Below are 24,627 nucleotides of genomic sequence, written 5' to 3' on the forward strand. Positions count from 1 at the left end.
GAGATACCATCTCACGCCAGTTAGAATGGCGATCATTAAAAAATCTGGAGACAACAGATGCTGGAGAGGATGTGGAGAAATAGGAACACTTTTACACTGTTGTTGGGAGTGTAAATTAGTTCAACCATTGTGGAAGACAGTGTGGCAATTCCTCAAGGACCTAGAAATAGAAATTCCATTTGGCCCAGCAATCCCATTACTGAGTATATATCCAAAGGATTATAAATTGTTCTACTATAAGGACACATGCACACGAATGTTCATTGCAGCACTGTTTATAATAGCAAAGACCTGGACCCAACCCAAATGCCCATTGATGATAGACTGGACAGGGAAAATGTGGCACAAATACACCGTGGAATATTATGCAGCCATAAAAAAAGATTAATTCGTGTCCTTTGTAGGGACATGGATGAACCTGGAAACCATCATTCTCAGCAAACTGACACAAGAGCAGAAAATCAAACACCACATGTTCTCACTCACAGGTGTGTGCTGAACAATGAGAACACATGGACACAGGAAGGGGAGCAGTACACACTGGGGTCTGTTGAGGGGAAATAGGGGAGGGACAGTGGAGGGTGGGGAGTTGAGGAGAGATAGCATGGAGAGAAATGCCAGATATAGGTGATGGGGAGGAAGGCAGCAAATCACACTGCCACATGTGTACCTATGCAACAATCTTGCATGTTCTTCATATGTACCCCAAAACTTAAAATGCAATAAAAAAATTAAAAAAAATTCTTATTATAAGCTTATTTTCTTATGATCTACCTATTTTTTTTCAAATTAAATGTAAAAATAAAATTGGTCCATTAACAATTCTGCCTAAGAAAATGAAATAAAAGTCCTAAGATATATCTATGGTATTCTACCCATTTCAACATAGCCATTGTGATCTGAAGATAAATGTTAGGTCACCTAGTGTACCATCCTCCATTGGCAAATTCTAAAAGTTAGTTTTCATCAGCATGAAACTTTTCCTCTTTTTATTTATGGACTTCAAAAAAACCTTAAACTCCTAAGTGTTACCTTTTTTTTTTTTAACTAGTTTATGTTTTGCACAGGTGTTATTTCAGTTTGTTGTTTTATTGCTTTTGTAAAGAGCTCTGAGATTTTTTACGAAGATGCTAGGCTTATACTGTATGTTTAATCACCATTTCAGGAATCATTATCTTTGTCATTAAAAACAGAACCTTGGCCCTCTCAGTGGCTCACACCTGTAACCCCAGCACTTTGGGAGGCAGAGGCGGGCAGATCACAAGGTCAAGAGATTAAGACCAGCCTGGCCAACAAAGTGAAACCCCGTTTCTACTAAATATATAGCTGGGTGTGGCAGTGCGCGCCTGTAATCCCAGCTCCTCAGGAGGTTGAGACAGGAGAATTGCTTGAACCCAGGACGCAAAGGTTACAGTGAGCTGAGATCGTGCTATTGTACTCTAGCCGGGTGACAGAATGAGACTCAGTCTCAAAACAAAGAAACAAAAAAAGCACCTCTGTAAGACTGGGTTGGCATTCAAATAATATACATAAGCAATTAACAGTAAATATTAATAATGATATTGGCAAACTCAAAGATATAAAGCAAGAACACTAGAGCTTAAAAAGCATATGTAGTTCTCTGAAGCTTTTATCTGACAAGTATAATTTCAAATATATTTATTGTTGAGATATCTAGCTGATGTCTATCTTAGAGCTGGAATACCTAGAGATTTTATAACAATACATCAACTAGTGCACTAGCGGTGGATCTCACATTGTACTCTCTTAAAAATAGTTGGCAGCAGGTATCATTCCTTTCTTCTGTGTCTACTCTGACCTGCTCCAAGGTCAAGATAATGAATATGTGATTCACTACTCACTTCCTTTGAAAATACATGGATTTCTCACAGTTAGTGTAATCTACCTGTCCCTTGACTGTGTTAACAGCAATAAGTAGGTTACAGAGAAAAGAAAAGGTGACAGGGACTACTGATACTCTAGTCTCTGTGGATAGCGTGAGCATTGGAACAGTGTTTGAATAGTGTAATGGTTCAAGTGCCTTGAACAGATTGTCATGGTACAGATTATCAACTCCATAGGGGCTGAGTCTCACTTTTTCTGATGTATCTCAAGTGCTTAGCACAGTGCCAGGAGCACAGGAGTTGATTAATCAATAATCTTTAATGGGTAAATTAATGAATTAACAAACTGCAAAGTGCATTGCCACACTTCTTTAGTAAAAATTTATTAGTTGCTTAGTCAATAGTGATAAATGGTACTGAACACTGTCTGGCAAAATTAAAAAAAAAATAAACCAAAACCACACAGACCATGTTGTGTCAGGCTGAAGCAAAGCATTATGAAGATGCAGATAGCAGCAAGCACATACACACATCTGTGAAATACGGAAGTAACTGCAATTACCAAAAAAAAAAAAAATTGCAAAGCATAAAGCAGTTCAAACTGAATATATAATAAGCATGATATATATGCTGTAACAAAAAAACGATGATAGAACATTTGAAATTTTACTTAGGGAGTCTCTAGAGGAAATGCAAAGTCATGGCATTTGTTCTGAAAAGTTCTTGAAGGAAATAAGTTTTGAATCAGATTTTGAAGAAGGTGAGAGTTCTCATTTGGTAGAAAGAAATACAAAATTGATAGATTAGAAAGCCAGTGTAGGAATTTAAAGAACCTAATGGAATTAAGGGGAAAAAGTAGGTGGGAAAAAATTTTAATGCACTCTTGTAACATAGAAACACTTAAACAGGAAAACCTAACTTAGTATATGCACAAATATTCTAAGAATGTATTAAACACAATACAGTGGTTCATTTCTGTAAATAATATCCTTGGGCCCTAGCAGGAAGGAGGCTAGCTCAGATAATGGCTTCCTGACGTCAAATTATTGTGCTTGCCTACACAGCCTAGTTAATAATCTTTCAAAATGTAACCACTTGTGAGTGAGATGTTGAGGAAGTAATAAATAAACTATTTTGCTGCACCTCAGAGAAATATATTCATAATTTTACCATAGCTGAATCATGGGATGGTAATTGTGATATCTTAGATATGGCATCTATAAAATTACAGGTTTTGTCTGTGTATATTAGCTAAAGTAGATAATTGAGTTGATCAATAATGTTAAGAATAAAACAAAAAACTTCTTCCTCAATTGTCTGAATTATTAAGGTAAGAGTGAATTTTATAATGAGCATATTTTCTGGATCAGTTGTTCTCACTCGTTTAAAGCACTAAGGACTATCTTTTTTTTTTTTTTTTTTTTGAGACACAGTTTCATTCTGTCACCCAGGCTGGAGTGCAGAGGCACAATCTCAGCTCACTACAGCCTCTGCCTCCCAGGTTCAAGCTATTCCCATGCCTCTGCCTCCCAAGTAGCTGGGATTACAGGCATGGATCACCACACAGGGTTTCACCATGTTGGCTAGGCTGGTCTCAAACTCCTGACCACAAGTGATCCACCCACCTCGGCCTACCAAAGTTCTGGAATTACAGGCATGAGCCACTGTGCCCAGCCCTGCACTAAGCACTGTTGACTGAAAAAATAGCATGTTTTGCACTTATTTATTCGAATAAGTATGTTATTATACTTAGTAAATTTAAAATTTATTTACAAAGATTTATAATCTCAAATATAGGACAAAGTGGTCACCTCTATAGGAATGGGAGCAAGCCTCAGAGAAAAAAGGTTAAGGCGATGAGTAAAACATCTAAAACAGTATTTGCTACAATGTGCCTGGTGTTAGCCATTGTGTATGCACTTAAAAAAAGTGGAATTCTTCAAGGGTGTCTTCTGGTATAATATGGGTTTTCTAACTGGAAGAGGTTAGGGACCACCGAGCTAGACAATTGCTTGGATCTGTGCTGACAGTTGTGACTTCCTAGGATCACAGGATTAAAGAGCATCTTAGCGGATTTGACATCTTGGCTGTCTTAGTGATTGATGTTCATCACGGTGGCCTGAACCATGATGAAAGTATCTCCATCAGTCATTAAGGAAGGCTGTCATGTCATGCATATTGCCACAATTTGAGGATACATCTGAATAGGAGAAGTAATGAAACTGCAACATGACCAATCCTGTAAATTTAGCCATGTATCATATATTGCAAGACCCATAGTATATGGCCAGAATGATAGATATTAATGATAGAGATGGCTTGACTTAAATAGTTATTGTTCATAGGTATAACCTAAATATAATTTATTTTCTTTTTCCTCAAAATAACCCTAGTTAGAACTGGAATTATTAATTGTCAAAATGAGAATGAGAAAATGATTTAATTCATTCCATAATAGACTTGAATTGCAACAGAATTGAAGGGGGAAAAACATAAAATTATGAAATGCAAAGAAAATGAAAAAGATGGAAAAAATACATACATCATCAAATCACTAGTTGAGATGAATCATTTTGCTTAGTGTAGAGAGCATAGTTGGTAATGGATTATCTCAAAAATTGCTTGAAATGTGGCATTGCAAGAGGTAGTTCTGTTCATTTATTTAATTTTTGCAAAGTCAGGTAATTTTGAGAAAAACAGTACTACAAGAAAGTACTAAAATTGCAAGATACAGCAGCTCAGTTAAAAATAACTAGAAATAAGAACCTATATTTTATAGAACAAAAAATAAACTTTAAAAAATTGTTTCTGTGGAATCAAAGATCTTTGACATGGATAAATGGCAAAACACTTAAGTTGAAAAAAAATACTGCAAAGCTTAGCAATAGAATTAAAACTAGATTTTTAGAAACTGCTGATTATCAGAAATGATTTTTAAATGATGATGGCTGAAAGATTATTTAAATTGTACACTCAAGTTAGAATAATGACTTATTATATAATGGGAGCCACTTTCTACCTTTATTTGTATCCTAGCATCTAACAAGTGCAGGCACATTGTGACATATGCCTTTTGGGATGTTTATCAGATCTAACTCTACTTCTTTGACTAGTCCCATATCAATAGGGCATGGTCATAGCAGATTGGGCTGGAGATGGAGGACAGTTACCTCCCCGAGAGAAATGGATCTAATTCTCTTATTTGGAACTGGAGCACAGATAGTTAAGTGCTTGAATAGGAAAGGGATCTAAAGCCAGTGCAGGGCCATGTTTGGGCATGGACCGAGGTGCTGCATCAGAGAGAGAGGAGAAAGAGAGAGAGAGAGAGGGAGAGAGATTGAGTAGGGGCAAGAGCAAGAGAAGAAAAGCAGATGCTCAGTGAGAGGAGACAGCCCCCACGAAATGTTCTTGTTCTAGGTCCTGGTTATAGTTCCACATGAGAGTTGATTGGAGCTCCCAATGTTGGTTTCTTTGCATTTTCTCTATAGTTTTTATAATAAACTTCGATTTTGCTTATGTATCTATGAGTTACATTTAGGGCCATCAAATCTCTCTATTTGGTAATTTATGAAAACACAAATACCTACATTAATGGCTTTTTATATGTTAATATGTTATAATGAGGTAAAGTTTGCTTAGTGACTTCTCTAAGTCATATGATTTCTTAGTGGACCGAAATATGATTCCCAAGCACATAATCCTAGTGGATTTTGCTTAGTCAAAATTTTAAGACTTCGACATATTCAGCCAAAATCAGGCTATAAGTTTCTTACCCTGTAGAATTTGTTTTTGCCTAAGTAAGCATGATTTAACACAATTTATACTTCCGGAAAAAGTAAATAAGTTAGAACAAAAGCCATAATAAGATACCATCTTCTGGGTACAAAACTGAAAAGAAAAATGATAAATCCCAAAGTTAATGAGAATTTAGGGAAATGGGTCATCTCATACTTGGCCATTTGAATTATGATGCAAAATATACCATTACTCACTTGTTCATTGAACAAATATTTATTGAATATGCTCTAGGTGTTAGACATTGTCCTATAGACTGGTGTTTAGCAGTAAACAAAACAGACAAAAATCTTTGCCTACATGGTACTTGTAATTTCCAAAATCTTTAAAATGTTAGAAAATATTCATATCCTTTTCACCTAAGAGTTGTACTATACATACATATATATATATACACACATACATATATATATATATATATATATATATATGTATGTATGTATAGTATACACAATGGAATACTATGTAGGCATTAAACATGATGTTTTTAAAGACTGTGTAAAAATTAAGTTTTAAAGGATTATCTATAGTAGGTTCTCATCCTTAAATGAATGTAAGTACTCATATACATATACTTTTTAAAGAAATACATACTAAAACATTAATGGTAGTTGTTTCTGTGTGATGGAATTATAGATAATTTTTATTTTTCACTCATGTGTTCATATTTCTAAATTTTCTGCAATAAACCTGTATTAATTTGGTCTATTTTGTTTCAAGTCTAACATGGATGGTGTCTCATATTTTCACAAAACTGAGAATTAGAAGCTCAATGAGGGCAAGAACTCTGTCTGTCTTGGAAACGTGGTTGAGTCAATGAATAAGTCAGCATCAAAGAGAAAGTTTGCGTACTTCAGTCAAAGGAGAAATTGTAGTACAATTGTTCCTGTACCTGTTTGACATCAGCAATATCGATAAACCGATTACTACTTTGTCATTATCTGTATTAAAAATGCCACATGAAATTTAATGTAAACTTGTTTCCATATATGTCCTCTAAAATACCTTCTGAAAGATGAACACAGTGTACACAAAAAAGAATTCACTTAAAAGCAGTGAATCCCTAACAGTAGCTTAGGATGGATTCTTATTCAGGACTGAACAGTTGTCTGTCCAAAGTTCCTACTGTATGCATTTTAATTAAGGAAAATCAAAGCATTAGAAAAACTGTAGGTAATATAATGTGAGCTATATAATGTGAAATTAAACTATTAAAAAAGTGTTAATAAAAAGTCGAAGTTTTAGAATAGTATAGTGAACATGTGTTCTTTTTATCCCTTGGCATCTATATTTCCCAGTTCTGGTAAAATAGGACCTCCGCCTCCCAAAGCCTTTTTGTTGGAAAACAACTCCTAAATCCATGTAATGTAAGTAGGTTTGACCCACACTCTCAGCTCTAGTGCTGTCCAATACAGCAGTGGCTATTTAGTTTAAATTTAAAATATTTAAAAGAAAGTCTAAACTTTAGTTCTTCAGTTGCATTTAGCACATTTTGAGTAATCAATAGCCACACATGACTAGTTGTTTACTGTACGAGACATAGTAGATTACAGAACATTTCCATCATCACACAAAGTTTTCTTTGACCATGCTATGAGGTTTCTGTAACCCAATATTAATCCCACGTGGCTGGCCACAGGGATGAGTCCAGGGGAGGATGTATGGGCCAATCAGGTAGGTAAGAGCCAGGCTGAGGATTTCTGTAAGGGTTGTGAGACAGAAGTTCTCATCACTGTTGGAATAAAAGAGGGGGTAGTGATGGGAGCTGCTGCAGTTTCCCCAAGGGACATCCTGCTGAGAATGGACACTGTATGGAAGAAAAGATAGCTACATATAGAGAGAAACCAGGTCCTTGAAAATGCTTTCTGAGATCATGAGCCAATAGTGCCTAAAGACTACCTGCAGAGTGTTTTGGTTTTTGGGTTTTTTTGAGACATGGTCTGGCTTTGTCACCCAGGCTGGAGTGTAGTGGAGCGATCTCGGCTCACCGCAACCTCCACCTCCTGGGTTCAAGCAAGTAGCTGGGACTACAGCTGCGCACCACCGTGTCCAGCTGGTATTTGTTTTATTTTGTTTTTTGAGTTGAAAATTAAAAATGTATTTTATATTGTGGAAATGAAAAATCTAAAACGGCAGGACACATTTTCAGAAGAAAAATTTTACTTTTACCCATTAAATTTTACTTATATTAAAATATAATTATGTTAAATAAATCAAATAAGGAATCCAGCAGAAACTGTTCTTGAGATAAGCCAAGTACACACTGACAATTTTGAGAAAGGAGAACACACATTCACAAAAGAACAGACAAGTTCAATATTGTTTTGTTCTGTTTTTTTGAAGCCGAGTCTTGAACTGTCACTGGGGATGGAGTGCAATGGTGTGCTCTCATCTTACTGCAACTTCTGCCTCCTGGGTTCAAGTGATTCTCTTGCCTCAGCTTCCTGAGTAGCTGGGATTACAAGTGCCTGCCACCACGCCCAGCTAATTTTTTGTATTTTTAGTAGAAACAGGGTTTCATCATGTTGGCCAGGCTGGTCTCAAACTCCTGAACTCATGATCTGCCTGCCTCTGCCTCTCAAAGTGCTGGGATTATAGGCATGAGCCACTTCACTCACTGTCAAATGCAAGTTTATATGGGTGTTTTTAAAGGATTTAAAAAGCATGCTCCATCAGCATAATAGCTTTTTCTCATTTATCTAACATGCATTTCTGTCTGCTTGTGTACAGCAAAGGGTTAAAACCTGAATAAACTTGTTTATGATTTCAGAAATATGCTGTCTTAGAAATGTGCTCCATAGAATGTACTTCACTGCTCCTACTACTGATTCTTCAAATAAGCAAAGTATGTCTTATCCCTTGAAAATATTTTTAAACACTACACTTTAAATGGAAACATTGATGGAAACGTAGCAATGTCAGGCACAATGCCTATAGTTAGTCTTATTTAAAATAAGAATTGAATGCACAACAGAAAATTTATCATTTTCTTTACCATTGGAAGGGAGGGAAAGAAAGCAAGCAGAAGTGGCGTTATGGTTACACTATTTAAGGAAGAGCTGAATACAAAGACAGTGAGTGTTTCACAGTCTCGACAACTCCACAATGAATACCTGTGGTTTATCTCATTTATAATTCACATTGGATCAAAAAAATTGGTTCCCCTCTGTGTATATCAATTTAATTCAAACCTTATTATCTTCAAAATACAAAGATGAATACTACAAGATAAACTCTAACTGCAATAGGTATTTTCTAAGTAGAAGACCAACAAAGGGAATCCCTCTTTCCAACGTCTTTTGATATGACAAGATTTTGCCAGAGTGGAAGACTAACACTTAAATAAGCATTCTCATGGCCAAGTAAGAAACCACAGTTGTTGTGGGTATTACCCTACAATTACCATATGTATTACATATTAAATTAAACTCAGCATTAAATATGCTTGCATAATTAGGCTATTAATGATGATAACAGTGATGCTGCTGGTGGAAAAAGCCTGTCTTTAGCCTAAGAAAAGTAGAGAAGAAAAATATAACAAGCAGAAAGCAGACACAGAGTTGGGCATTTTTTTGACTAGGAAAGAGAATTTTAAGCATACAAATATTAAAAAAAAAAGTACTCCTTTATTTCCCCTATGTGGAAATAATATGAAACATTATTTAGATATACTGGACAAGAACAGAACTAAGTACTCCAACTCTACTGCAGCATTACAAAAAAATCATCCTTTCACCACAGTGTGAGATTTAAGGGCAACGTGCCCAAGCATGCATTTTATATAAAACACAGCAAGACTGCTGCTGCCCTGCCAGGTACTCCCAGTCCCTACCACCCAGGTCCTTCTCACATACTGGTGGCCCCAGCTAGTTTTAGTGAAATACATCTTTAAAGAAAAAGACCCAGCATTTAGAAAGACAAGTCAAAATGCTTCAGGGACCACATATCCAACACAAACTTTAACCTCAAATGAGTTATGTTTGCCTCGCACTAATAAACTTCTATTTCACTCAAATTCGAACAATAATCTTCCATACGTATCTTCCCTACCCAATAATTCAAAGGAAAAAAATCCAAAATGGTTAGTAAAGAAAAATATAAGAATTAACAGACCCTTTAAATTTGTTTTAAATATTTTTAAGGTTTTAAACGTGTTTAAAGTTTGTAATTCCTAGTAGGAAAACATTTTCTGAATGAATACCCTAATGGCAAACCACTATAAAAAGCTTAATTTGCATTTGGGGGAGAGGAGTCGGGATTAATTACTAGTAGGAAAACATTATCTGAATGAATAATCTAATGGCAAATCACTGTAAAATGCTTCAGGAGACGGGTAGCGATTATCTTCAAAGCACCCCAGCACTCTTCATGGGGAGGTCAGAGGTACACTGGTTTGTATTACTGCAACATCCATAAGATGACCTAGGTTGCTTTTCCATCAGTAAGGTCTTTATTTATCAGAAGGGCATTACATGTGACCTCCAAATTTGGCTGACAATTTACTGATAATATTCATAACCTTTGGGTTGCTCTGGTATTTTGACGTATTTCCTGGGTTTTGAGCTACATCCTGGAAGGCCACCATAACTTCTGGATCCTGCATGGCTGCAAAAACCTCTGGATCACTAAGAATTTCATTAAGTCCAGGCATTCCAGCCATTCCAGGCATGCCCCTTCCCACTCCAGGCATTCCTCTGGGAAAACTACCAGGCATTCCTTCAGGAAAGCCACTTGGAAAAGAGCCATACTGAGCTCCTCACTGTCGTCTGGCTTCTTCCTCCCTCTGGGCTCTCTCATGCTCTTCTTGAGACTTCTTAACTCTTTCTATTCTTTCTTTGGTTTCTCGCTCTTCACATTTTCACTCGTACTTTCTCCGATGTCCTGCAGTTTTCTGTGCCCTAGGTTGAACTTCTTTCAGCGTTGCACTCGCATCTTTACCATAATCCAATTTGCAGGCAAGGGCAAGATCATGGGCTGCTTCCTCCCAGTGGCCTAGAAGTCTGTGTGCTTTCCCTCGCCACTTGCAAGGCTGAGCTGAATCAGGATTTATTTCAATGGCTTCGTCACAGTCTTGGATGGCAGCATTTGGCTTCTGTAATTTGATGAAGACACTGGCCCTCTTGGCATACAAAATGGCCAAGTGAGCATTCAGCCTGATGGCATCTGTGAATAAGTCGATGGCTTTCAGCAGATCACCATCATTTAGGGCTTCAATAGCAACCACTTTCTTATCATTTGCCTGATCCTTTCTTATCATCTCCTCTGTTACCTCTGCATTTTCATCTCTCATTTCTTGAGGGGTATCAGTCTGTGGTTCAATCACACCTTCATTATCAATTTCTAGATGACTTTCCTCACTTGATGGTTCGTCTGTCTTTAAGTCTTCCTCTACCTTCTTACTATCAGGTTTTTCTTCCTTGGTATTTTCTTTGGATTTAGCTTTCTGAGTAGCAGGTAGTACTTCCCCCCATCCTCTCCACCCACTTCCTCAGGAAAAACATTTCCTGGATGTGCAGAATGCTTGGATCCTGCTTATGCATTTTCACAAAGGCCCAAAGCTCATTCACTGTGCTGGGGGTCCATGGTCGGAAAACGGTGGGTGAAACTGAGGGGCTATGGCCTGGTTCCAGGTCCAGGCGCTGGCTCAGCATGACCACACAGAAGCGATTTTTGTATTGTTTTGGTAGAAACAGGGCTTTGCCATGTTGCCCAGCTGGTCCTGAACTCCTGGGCTCAAGTGATCATTCCACCTCGGTCTCCCAAATTGCTGTGATTATAAGTGTGGGCCACTATACCTGGCCTACCTGCAGATTTCTAACATACAAAAGCCAATAATTTTCTTTCTTGTTCAAGATTAATTTGGGTCTGTTGTTTGGATATATAACTAAAGTAGTATTGACTGAGATATATAATTGAAAGTGAATGAACTGAAAGCAGTGTGGCTGTCTCTTTGATACCATCATAAAGCCTCAAAAGTGACTACAAGTATATTAAAAGAGGTTTTGAGTCAAATTTTGATTGTAATTCAAAGATAAGAGTCACATGTAATTATACAGATACATGTATGCTGTTGTCATTTATCAAAAAGAAATTGTTTAAATCTGGCCTGGTGCAGTGGCTCACACTCATAATCCCAGCACTTCAGGAGGCTGAGGCAGGAGGATCACCTCTGTCCAGGGGTCTAGACTAGCCCAGACAACATAGCAAGACCCTGCCTCTATTAAAAAAAAAAAAGGAAATTGTTTAAATTTTATATAGTTTATTTTCTGAAAAGCTGTTATCAAATCAGTGGGAGTAGGTTTATATAATTGATATACCCTTAGAATCTATGGATATTTATTTATTTATTTATGTTAATATATAAAGAAAATATACAAAACATGAATATTTGTTAATATATAACTGAGTTTTTCCCCAAATTTATCAGACTCACAAGTTATCCAGTTTTGCCTTATTGATATATAGGTGTCATGTAATCTTTTCTTATACTGCTTAAAGGGACTTGTGGTTGATTTTGATGTAGCCTACTTCCATCTAATAGCTGCAATAAATGATATAGAAAAAAATTTGTATCATTGAAATTTGTATTGCTAAGGGATTTTGTAGTTTCATATTTAATTTTTGTATTTCTTTTCTCTTCTCACCCCCAGTTTTGTACCTACTGTGAACTAGTTTGATGGTCAGAAGAAGCAGTTTAATAAACTGAATAGGTGAAGAAAATATAAAGACCTCATTTGTTAACATTAAATAAAGAATGCTTTGGCAGGGCGCAGTGGCTCATGCCTGTAATCTCAGTACTTTGGGAGGCAGAGGTGGGCGGATCACTTTGAGCTCAGAAGTTTGAGACCAGCCTGAGCAACATGGCGAAACCTTGTCTCTACGAAAAATACAAAAATTAGCCAGATGTGGTGCCTGTAATCTCAGCTATTCGGGAGGCTGAGGCTGGAGAATCACTTGAACCCAGGATGTGGAGGTTGCAGTGAGCTAAGATCATGCCATTGCACTCTTGCCTGGGTGACAGAGCAAGGTTCTATCTCAAAAAAAAAAAAAAAGAATGCTTTAATTTCAGTACAGGCCTTTTCAACTATTTTTAAAAAAATATCTGTAATATGGCTAAAAAATCTTCATTTTCACTCTGGCAATCTCAGCAGCAATTTGTCTGCATATGCTACCATTACATTTTCATAATACGATATAGTTAAACAAAAATAAAAATGCCAAGAAAATAGATTTGTTTCTAAAAATGGCAGGGGGTGGAATGTGGTACCTGGACATGTTTTCTAACACAATCCACAAAATCATGTTTTCTCACATTTTAAAAATAGTCTACCAGGTAGAGGATAGCCCACTTGCAGAAAGGCTCCCTCAGGAATCAGCAGGAGATGTCCAAAAAACACCCTGAGTCAACATGCTAACAATGACCAGAAAAAAGGACAAATTCCACTAGCATTGGGCTGTATACAAAGAACTATCATATCCCAGGCCTAGGAGATGATAGATGACGCACCTGGAAAAGTGCATTCAGTTTGGATAAACTCAATTCCAGAAATATGTGGAAGATTGAAGAGAGTTAAGAGAAAAGAAAAAAAATGATGAAGTGACTTGGGAGGTGAGATTGGGAAGGGATCTTGGGAGGAAAGATTAAAGCAACTGGCTAAGTAACTTAAGATTTGTCATGATAACAGCCCACAAATATTTAAAAATAGCAAATACTATAAAGACAGATAAATTACTTAGAATGTTTAAAGAGCACAGAGAAAGAAGCAGGATTGAGGAAGATAAAAACTGAAAAATATAGTAACTTTTGGAATAGTCTCTTAAAAAGTCTGTAGGAAGCTTTAATTCTTAGCAAATTTACTGCTAAACACAAAGAAAGCCATGGGTGTTGGAATATAATGATTATAAGGAACGGATGGTGGCCTATATGACTAGAGATGTTCTTTCTTACTTAGTAGTTCTATAAGTCTATTGTAATATAAAAATTCTAATTTATGTTGAAAAAGGGCATATTCTTTGCCATGAGGCAAGGTTTAAACTAAACTTTTAAAGAACCCATTATTACACAGTTTGCTCTGGGATCTCTAACTAACACAGGGGAGAAAAGTGTTTTTAATCTGCAGTTTTCCAAAACAAATTCAATTAAAAATAATAAAAAATCTGAAATCCTGTCCATAAGGGTTAATAACTACAGAGGTGTCCAACAGATATTCAATCACAAGAATTTAAATGCTCTTTTCATTAAGCCTCTGGTGTCTTTTTCCATAGCTAAACCAAGATAATTGTTTTGGGGCTAATTTCTGTGGCTATTTAATAACACCTCCTGCTAGACTTCTCACGTAAACTCAGCAAGAGGAAGCATCCAGAGTAATAGAAAAATATTCTGCTGATTTTATAGCTCAAATTCATACTTTTCTTTACAAAAGAGATCCTGCGGTTTGAGTTTGGCAACTGCCATGCCAACCGCATTGGGGAAGATTGGATTAGGAGGCAAAGCGGACTATGCAGTAAAGTCCCCACTCTCCAGCAGGATTTTTATGTAAATTCCGTTACAATTCATACTTTTGTAGATAATGAAAAGGATACAGTCCACAAACCACTTTACTACATTTTCGACATTTGGTCACTCATATAGAGGGGCTTCGTATTTGTTCTTTTTTCACAGAGGATTTTTTTAAATGCTACATTCTTTTTTTTTTTTTTTTTTAGACGGAGTCTTGCTCTGTCTGTCATCCAGGCTGGAGTGCAGTGGCATGATCTCAGCTCACTACAACCTCCACCTCCTGGGTTCAAGAGATTCTTCTGCCTCAGCCTCCCAAGTAGCTGGGACAACAGGTGCATGCCACCATGCCCAGCTAATTTTTTTTTTTCCTTTTTTTGAGACAGAGTGTCACTCTGTCACCCAGGCTGGAGTGCAATGGCATAATCTTGGCTCACTGCAACCTCTGTCTCCTGGGTTCAGGCAATTTTTCTGCCTCAGCCTCCCGAGTGGCTGGGACTACAGGCATGCACCACTATACCCGACTAATTTTTTTTGTATTTTTAGTAGAGATGGGGATTCACCATCTTGGCCAGGGTGGTCTCGAACTCCTGACCTCGTGATCCGCCCACCTCGGCCTCCCGAAGTACTGGGATTACAGGAGTGAGCCACTGCGTCTGGCCTTAATATTACATTCTAACAGCTCATAGTCCTACATGTTATTTCTAATATGTGAACATGAACTACAAAAAATTCGTCATGCTTTAAATTTCAGTAAGTGGCAGATTTTGCATTATGTTTCCTTAAGAAAATATGGACACTCTTTCTCCCAAAATGCTATTCTTTCAGTCTGAAAAAAGAAACACACAGCCAGGCATGGAAGCTCACACCTGTAATCCCAGCACTTTGAGAGGCAGAGGCAGGCAGATCGTGAGGTGAAGAGATCCAGACCATCCTGGCCAACATGGTGAAACCCCCAATCTCTACTAAAAATACAAAAATTAGCTGGGCATGGTGGTGTGTGCTTGTAGTCCCAGCTACTTGGGAGGCTAAGGCAGGAGAATCGCTTGAACCGGGAGGCAGAGATTGCAATGAGCCGATATCATGCCACTGCCTGGTGACAGAGCGAGACTCCAACTCAATGCAAATAACAAAAAGGAAGAAAAGAAAAAAACACACATACCTTGTAGACTAATGGCAGTGCCAGAGGGATATGCTTTTATAAATAACCAACCACAAAATTAAAGTTATGTAGATTGATCCATAATTATTCTTTTATGTAATTTGTGATGACATATAAGAGTAAAAGTATGTTTTCAAGAGACTAGCCTCTAGAGACAGTATGTTTTTGGGTTTCCAAATGGATCTTTCTTAGCAATAGTCAATGACTATAACAGAAACAGTCAAGAAAAATATTCTGTAGCACACTGTACAAAATGTATTATTTTCCTTCTGCTATTGTCATTTTAGTTCCATATATTGTCTTGTGCTGGAAGGTGAAATTCCCATTAGTGTCAATGGAGAATCCAGGCATGGGGTAAAGGAAACCCAAGACTTTGGCAACAGTGACACAATTCTCCAAGTGAAGCAAGAATGTGAACAAAGTATGCATTTGAAATATAAAATATTCTGGTGATCCATTATCCCATTAGTAGAGTTGAAGTTTTCAGGGATGTATGCTCATCTTTATTCTGGGATGACTAACACACATGTGGTATTCCCTTTGGTATATTTAATAATTTCAGTCAAAATAGGAAGCCTATTGACATTTCACTTCATTGCCAAATCAAACAAGATTAGTCATATGAACTGTGTCTCACTGATAGATGAATTTTGATGGTAAAAAGTCAAAACATGATGCATGGCCTCTGACTTGTAGTTGGCCTTTTGGGAGCCATGCTGTGCCTCTTTCCAAAGGAGAGAAGCCCAGACTGGGTTCCTGTGGACTTATGCAGAGAATCATATATAACTGGCTCATGACTTTTACACTCTAGAATGCTTCATTCTCAGGGAGCACTCATATGCATTCAAATGTTCCAGATGCAGACATTCCCAAGACTTTGCCTTGGGAAGTCCTGATAATTTAGAGAAACAGCCAGAAGAGAAAATGGAGACAACATGACTAACGGATGTGAAATAGAGGCAAAAAGCACATGTATGCTAATAAGATTTCATCCTTAACTCAGGATTTTTTTTTTTTTAGTTTCAGTTATTTATTAATCAGAGTAATCACCAACAGATTACATCAACATGATTTCATGCATTTAGAGAAGAAATATTTCCTGGTTCAGTGGAAAATTGTGCGGATGGCTTCTGGAAGACCTTCATTTTAAAGCAGCTTCACATTTTCATGTAGTAATCTGGACGTTCTTTCTTCAGTTTGCTGTAATCCACATTCATTGAGTAGAACTTGTATTGATCATTGGGACCCAGTTTGTTCCAGGGTTCTGGGTTATTCTTTTTGTCTCAACAAACATCTGGATTGAACAATGCCAGACACAAGAGATACAGGGCTGCTCTCCTACCTCCAGCTCCAATAAATACAGAGACGGGGAACAAGCTCGGATGCTTCTTAGCCTGACCAAAGATGTGGCGGAGCATGTTTGTGGCAGAGGCCTCTGATTGGAAAGAAGAAAATCAGCCTAGCCATCAGGCCCCAGGCTAAGTAGTATCTGCTAACTCAGGATTTTAGTGATTGCTTTGCATGCAGTATCCCATATAAACCTCATGACAATCCTATGAAGTAGGTGTGTTATTATTCCCATTTTTTGATGAGAAGACTGAGGACCAAAAACTAAATAGCACTTTATTTTTCTGAAGATCAAATGCTGTGTAGTGAGCCCAGACCAGATTTCTTAACCACTTTAAATATTATCTTAATCCTCCTTATTACCACAAAACACACACACACCAAATGTAATTTACCTTCTATACATACTTTTCAGAATATATATTGATTTTTGTGGCTTTACCCTTTTATGCTGCTTTTGGTGGTTTCAAACCTGCTTTATCTAGTTCTTAGGTACTGATTCTGTTGTTGTTGGTGGTGGTGTATAGCTGTTTTATATGACCCTGACAAATCACAGCTGGTTGTACTGCTTTAATTTCCCTCTAAGAAATTTTTCTCCAAAAGTGCCGGCCACACAGGGAAGAGACGGAAGAGATTACTCAGTTTGTTGTTGGTCTATAAGGTTATGACAGTAATAAAATGTAATTTCTGGGAATAAAATTATATTTTTAATGACAATAGCAATACCCAATGAATGAACACAAAGTCATGCAGGCCTTGGACTAGATGCTTTGGGTATAGGAACTCATTTAGTACTCAGAATAACACTGGGGAGTAAGTATTATTGTAACCATTTTACAAGTAACAAAACAGAGCTTGAGTTATCTAAGGAAGTTGCTTAAGGTCACGCAAAGTCTATAGCAGAACTGATCAAGCACACACCTCTCTGCCTCCAGGGACCTTGCTTTTTCCTTTACCACGCTGCCTGCCATATCCAGAAATATAAACTGTTCAAGCTACTTTCTTTAAGGCTAGAAATAAACTTTTAAGATCTGACAGACTGTGTTAGAGACCAAGTGAAGGTCATTAGTATAAAAATATAATAGTAACATGCTTTTCTTTCTTCGCTTTCTATCACTTGAGTCTTTCTTCTCTCTGCCCTTGCCACATTTTCATATGAAATGATATCATATATTTCAGGACCTTGAGCAATTATGATGCTGCAGGGCTCTGAAGAGGCAAACCATCCCTAACTTTAGCATTGCCAAGCTTACAGGCGCCTGTGGGAACAGAACATCTTGCCTTTCTTGATCTGGTTGGCCTCAAAACCTCAGCTATTAATTATAATCCAGGTACTGTACAGGAGACCTAAGATCTTTACTTCCTTTGACTTCTGTTCCTCATTAGGTTCTGTGACCTTGGTCTCATGGAGAGACAATGGGAAAAAAAGCAGGGGGATAAGAGATATTTCCCCCTCAGCACTTGGCCATTTGACATGTACACAGAGCTATATTTGTCTCTGTCTCATCCTTTTGAAGGTAAGCTTGTGGGGAGTACCAGGCATGTCATGTTGCATTAAGTGCTCAGCACACTCTTACTCCATGCTTAACATAATAACTCTCATATTCATTCATGAGAAAAGCCTCCTTTTCTTATGTCCAGCCAACTGAAAAGATTGATAAGGATGATTTTAAAAGGTTGAAAGGCAACTTTAAGCACAAGAATTTACAAGATGCACATACACACTACAGAAAAATCTCCGTATATTATACTATTTGAGTTGTTGCTTTTCCTTGTGTTTAGACCTAATGTCTGCATAAAATGTTTGTTCAAAGCTATACATATTGTAGTACTCAAGCATATATATCTGTCTCTTTAGAATTAAAAAAAGGAAAAAGCAAAACCCATCTGTTTGTGAATAAATATGGCTTTTTCTTCTGTACATTTGAGTGGCCTGTTTGGTTGAAAGCTTACAGTACTTATTTAAAAAAAAAAAAGATTTTACTAAATTGGCTTCCTCTAGAAAATAAATCTGGATATGATCAGGAGCAGCCAAAGCAAGAAGCAGTAAAATCCAAAAATAATGTCACAAATAGCTTAAGTCACGTAACTTTATGTAAATCTGAGGAGTGAAAAAGAAAAAACTAGAGCAGAAAAAAAATGTCTGAACAAAGCAGGTTAAAAATTGGGAGGAGAGAACTCTTGCATCAAAGAAAAAGAAACAAAAGAAATTATAAGCTATTCTTCTTTTACTGGAAAAAAATTAAGGACTTACACCTATGATACATTGAGTAGAAGCAACTACAAAAGAAAAAAAAAACATGCCCAAACCTGTACTTGAATCAGGGTGGAGTGACTACCTGCCACAATTATATAAAACTGTCTCAGTTATTGTTACAGGATTATTTCTGAAATAGGAAATATTCAAGTATGTAGCACACTTCTCAGAATTTTCTCCCCTCCATCAGTAAGTTATAATATTTCAGCACACAGTAAGTGCCACATTCATTAACTTCTAATACTGAATTCGAGTTTTCTAAATCTTCTTTATCCCCTTTAGAGTTTTGTGACTGACTTCTGTTATATTGTGTATAAAAATGTATCAAAAATGATGCATGTTTTTACTCTATAAATTGCTAGGTAAAAATTATTTCTTCAGTATTAAGCACATATGTGTGCCTTCTCCCTGCCCTACTCCATACTATAAAAAGTTGCTTGAGGTGAAATGATTAGTCAATATTTTAAAGAAATATCTTGATGCATATATTTTTAAGAAGTTTGATACCACTCAGCCTTTATCTTTGCCTATAGTGAGGTAACTATTTATTCCTTATTTTCTGAGGCAATCTTAATTTATTTCTCTTGCTCTGATACAATCAACAATAGTATCCACTTTTACTTTCAAAAGTATCCAAATTTAAATGACAAATGATATAGGTATCTGATATGGTTTGGCTGTTTCCCACTCAAATCTCATCTTGAATTGAAGCTCCCATAATCCCCATGTGTCATGGGAGGGACCTAATGGGAGGTAATGGAATTATGGGAGGAGGATTTTTCCATGCTATTTTTGTGATAGTGAATAAGTCTAGCAAGATCTGAGGGTATTACAAAGACTGCTCTCTTGCCTGCTGCCATGTAAGACATGCTTTTGCTCTTGCTTCACCTTCTGCCATGATTGTGAGGCCTCCCCAGCCATGTGGAACTGTGATGCCATTAAACTTATTTTCCTTTATAAATTACCCAGTCTCGGGTATTTATTTATTAGCAGTGTGAGAACAGACTAATACAGTATCTCTACCTTATATCAAGGCAGCATGGCATGGAATGATCTAGGGCTTTTGAGACAAACCCATCAGGGTATTTACATATTTTCATCATTTAGTTACTGTATAAACTTGGGTGATTGCTTATCCACTCTGAGACCAATTTTTCGTCAGCAGCATATGGATAATAATAGCTTAGATTTGTTGAGATAACACAAATGCATAGTATTACATCTGGGTACATACACAAAAGGGGACAATAAGATCAACTTATAAGATCGTTGTGCAGTTTACTTAAGATGATGAATTTATGCATAGTGCTCAGCACATGGTAGATACTCAAAAAATATCATTTTCATCACACTCATTCTCATCGTCATCACTATCATTGGCCATTAGTGGCTCTTTGTAAGTATTAGAGTTAACCATTTCTTCCCCTCTAGCCTTACCTCTTCTGGTATATGCTGATGTCACATCTGTGAATCATGCTTAGAAATATGTATTATACGCACAACAAGCAGGAATTGGGAGCACTTTTAGACTTCTTTGCACACTAACTGAACAGCATTTGTTCTAGTTACTGGGCAAAACACATTGGTTTGTTTGACATAAAAAAATGAATGTCTCAGGGTGTATCTCAAAAGTCCCCTCAATGCAGAGGACTATGAACTCCAACTCTTAGATGCCCTAGGAAGATCCTAGGTCCTTCCCTCTCAAGAAGGAATGCCTTGGAAGTCTCCATCTTCTATTTTTTTTTTAAATCAGTCTCCATAGAGACTGTCAAAAATTGCCAGTGCTGACTGTATTGCAAGTCGTCAAGGCGGGGTATTGAGAAAACTTTTCAATTAGCAATAATTGCGCCTCGGATAAACCTCATTGGCTACGATACTGCCGCTGCACAAGGCTGAAAGTCTCCATCTTCAAATGATTTTAATTCTATTTCATTATATATCTGGGTTTTTTTAATTTAAAAAATATTTTAAGAATCTACTATCGGGCCAGGTACAGTGGCTCGCGCCGGTAAGCCCAGCACTTTGGGAGGCCAAGGCATGCAGATCACCTGAGGTCGGGCGTTTGAGACCAGCTTGGCCAACATGGTGAAACTCCATGTCTACTAAAAATACAAAAAATTAGATGGGCATGGTGGTGCGTGCCTGTAGTTCAGCTACTCAGGAGGCTGAGGCATGAGAATCACTTGAACCTGGGAGGCAGAGGCTGCCTCTGAGCTGAGATGCTACTGCACTCCAGTCTGGGTGGCAGAGTGAGACTGTCTAAAAAAAAAAAAAAAAAAAATCAACTGTCCAGGCAAATTGGTGCTCCAGCAGGATGGGCATTGTGTTTTATGGGGCTTATCTTACTCCTGAAATATCTCTGCCTGTTCCCAGTTATATATATCCCAGTTTGAGAAAGAACAGGGACTTCCCAGTTGAACACAGCTGGCTTAGAAGCCAGTTCTGCACAGTATGCGCTTTTGTAACCTTTGGCATATTACTTAATGTCTCTGAACCTCAGTCTCTTGGTCTTAAATATGGGAGTATATAATACCTATTAAATTGTTTGATAATTAAATGTAATCATATTTGTAAGGCCACCAAGTCGTATGTTAGGGATTGAATCCATGTCAGTCATTTCATCTTTTTTCAGTGTTAGTTAAAATAGTTCAGTGACATCTTACAAGGTCACATTGATGAAGACTGATTTGAATTTATTTCTATTGGGACACAGAGCCCAGAAGTATTTGAAATAGATGACATCTGGCTTACCACATAAAAATGTCTATGCAATACAACATGGAATCTCATGCAACTCTCCAGGTCCTTCCTTCCAAATTCCCATAGTAACTCAACCTTGAGTGGTAATTGTTTATTAATTGCCTTACTTGACCGGGCATACATTTTTTTAAAATCCAATTGCTGTATAAAAACCATATGGTTGAGATGTTTTTAGGCTTTAGAAAGCATTGGTAAAATGAAAACAGAAATCATATTCCGGGCACAGGATTAGATTAGCCAAAAACTTCCTTCATCACTTGGCTGACACTTCAGTGTTCTTCAGGATCACACTCAGATATATTCTCCTTTAAAAAGTGCTCTGAAAAGATTTTGTGCTTTCCTCTATCACTGTACTTATTACAAACCACTGAAAAAGCATGTTCATTAATCTGTCTTCTCCCTTAACCTTTCAATCTCTAGAGTAGGTTCTCAAAGTGAAGTTAGCAGATCCTCTGGGGTCCCTGGACCCTTTCAGGGGGATTTACAATGTCAAATCTATTTTCAAAATAATACTGAGACATTACTTGCCTTTTTCACTCTGTTGAGATTTGCACTGATGACAGAAAGCATTGGTGTATAAAACTGCTAACACCTTAGCATAAATTAAAACTGTGGCACCAAACCATATGTAACACTATAGCCATATTCTTAACCACCTCACACTTGCAATAAAACAAAAGCAAAAACAACACAAAACAAACAACAAACAAAACAATACCAATTTCAGTTAAGGATATCTTTTTAAAAACAATGAAATCATTGTTAATTTTATGAAATCTAAATATCTGAATATACATCTTTAATATTCTATATGACAAAATGGATGCATGCAAAAAGCACTTTCACTGACTACTGAGATCTAATTGTCTTGAGGAAAAGCATTTGTGAGATAAATGTTTGAGGTGTAACCTGAAATAGCTACTCTTTTCATGAAATACCATTTTTACTTTAAAAAGCAACTGACAGACAAACTATGGTTATTGAGACTTAGGTGTTGTGCAGATATTTTTTAAACAATGAATGAAAGCAAGCCAAGTCACTTCAAGGAAAACAATCAATAGTACTTATTGCCAATGATAAAATTCAAACATGTAGACAAGAATTGTAACCTGAAGAACAATTAGTATCTGTCACTGTGAACTTGACAGCTTCCTAATATGTAAAGACTTTACTGATGAGTTTGGTGGTGATATTAACAGTGGTGATTCCTTTTAAAATGTTTTATGAAATATGCTGACATTTTGGGAAACCTGCATAACTCAGTGAAACAATACTTTCTAAATGACCAATGAATGATGTTACAAAATCATGCATGTAGTTTATTGGTTAAAGATCTATTCAAAATGTAAGATTAACTAATTATTTTAATGCAGCATATTTTTAAATGTTCATTGATATGGTTTCAAATTCCACCATGCAACTAATCTTTAGTAAACTATTTGTCAAAGCTTTGTTCAGTATCAAAAAAGAATAGCACACTTATCTGAAAGGCTATTAAAATATGCTTCCTGGCCGGGCGCGGTAGCTCATGCCTGTAATCCCAACACTTTGGGAAGCCGAGGCAGGTGGATGACGAGGTCAAGAGATTGAGACCATCCTGGCCAACATAGTGAAACTCCATCTCTACTAAAAAATACAAAAAAATTAGCTGGGCATGGTGGCATGTGCCTGTAGTCCCAGCTACTCGGGAGGCTGAGGCAGGAGAATTGCTTGAACCCGGGAGGCAGAGGTTGCAGTGAGCCTAGATTGCACCACTGCACTCCAGCCTGGTGCCTGGTGACAGTGCAAGAGTCTGAAAAAAAAAAAAAAAAAAAAGCTTCCTTTTCTGTGTCTAATATCTGAACAAGGCTAATTTTCTTCATAAATATTGAATTAACAATTAAATATTTTAAAATTTCTCATTTTAATTTCTAATGTGGTGATGAGAGATGAAATTCACAAAAATAAAAGTTCTTTTTTCTTTTTTTTGAGCAGAGTCTCACTCTGTCACCCAGGCTAGAGTGCAGTGGCGTGATCTCAACTTTCTACAACCTCTGCCTCCCAGGTTAAAGTGATTCTCATGCCTCAGCCTCCTGAGTAGCTGGGACTACAGGCGTGCACCACCATACCTGGCTAATTTTTTGTACTTTTAGTAGAGATGAAGTTTCGCCACGTTGGCCAGGTTGGTCTCCAGCTCCTGGACTCAAGTGATCGGCCTGCCTCCCAAAGTGCTGGGATTACAGGCATGAGCCATCACACCTGACAAAACTTTTTGGAATCCTCGATAATTTTTGAGAGTGGAGATGAGTTCTTAGGTAACAAAAAGTTTGAGAACCACTGCTACAGAAAGCAGCACTGTTTTTCTTTCTATCCAGAGTACCTGAGACTCGTGAGGTACTTCATATGGGTTTATTTAACAGATGGATGAGTGATGAGCAAGTGAATATTGTATATAATGCCAGAAGAATCTGACACGTTAGAAAATATCTTGATATGCAATACATGATGAATCAATTAAATTGCAATTTAATATTTCCTCCTAGTTTTGTTTCCTCATAATTCCTATCTCCAAAACAGATAAGGAGACAGGCCACAGGTGACTAGTTAATCAGCCATGATTAATCAACTAATTAAATCAAGTTGAGGTGGTGAAGGGGTCGGGGAACCAGTAATTTCTCCATAAGTCCCTTCTCTGATAGCCAAACAATTGGCTTTACTTCTTTCATTATCAATGTATACCTATTACAACAATTTGTTTGGGATAGGATAGTTTTTAACATGTTTTGAAAAATTTTTTAAAGCTTGATTGACCATTTGTGAATATTTCTTTATAATGATACTTTCAGGCATATTTAGTACTCACCTCAAAATTTCAAATGCCTCTTAATGGTGTGGAGAAGAGAGACTGATGGGCGGAGAAACTGGGAGCTGTGGAGACAGTGAGTAGGGGAATCAAGTGCCAGCTAGATCAACCCATAGCCTAAAG

The 24,627-nt window shown here is 37.2% G+C and overlaps 1 protein-coding gene, 1 non-coding gene and 2 pseudogenes across 3 annotated transcripts in view; all 4 read right to left on the bottom strand.

Annotated features, from left to right (window-relative positions):
- The window catches only part of ADGRL2 (adhesion G protein-coupled receptor L2), a 416,957-nt gene that overhangs the window by 262,945 nt on the left and 129,385 nt on the right, over positions 1-24,627 (bottom strand). The window lies entirely within an intron of this gene.
- LOC108306150 lies at positions 10,108-11,290 on the bottom strand (annotated as a pseudogene).
- On the bottom strand, positions 16,328-16,779 carry LOC108306164 (annotated as a pseudogene).
- LOC119471941 lies at positions 20,656-20,796 on the bottom strand. The gene has a single exon (XR_005201038.1). It is a non-coding gene; the product is annotated as a U4 spliceosomal RNA (small nuclear RNA).

This window comes from Cebus imitator, unplaced genomic scaffold (assembly GCF_001604975.1).
Source record: "Cebus imitator isolate Cc_AM_T3 unplaced genomic scaffold, Cebus_imitator-1.0 Scaffold3, whole genome shotgun sequence".
NCBI lineage: Eukaryota > Metazoa > Chordata > Mammalia > Primates > Cebidae > Cebus > Cebus imitator.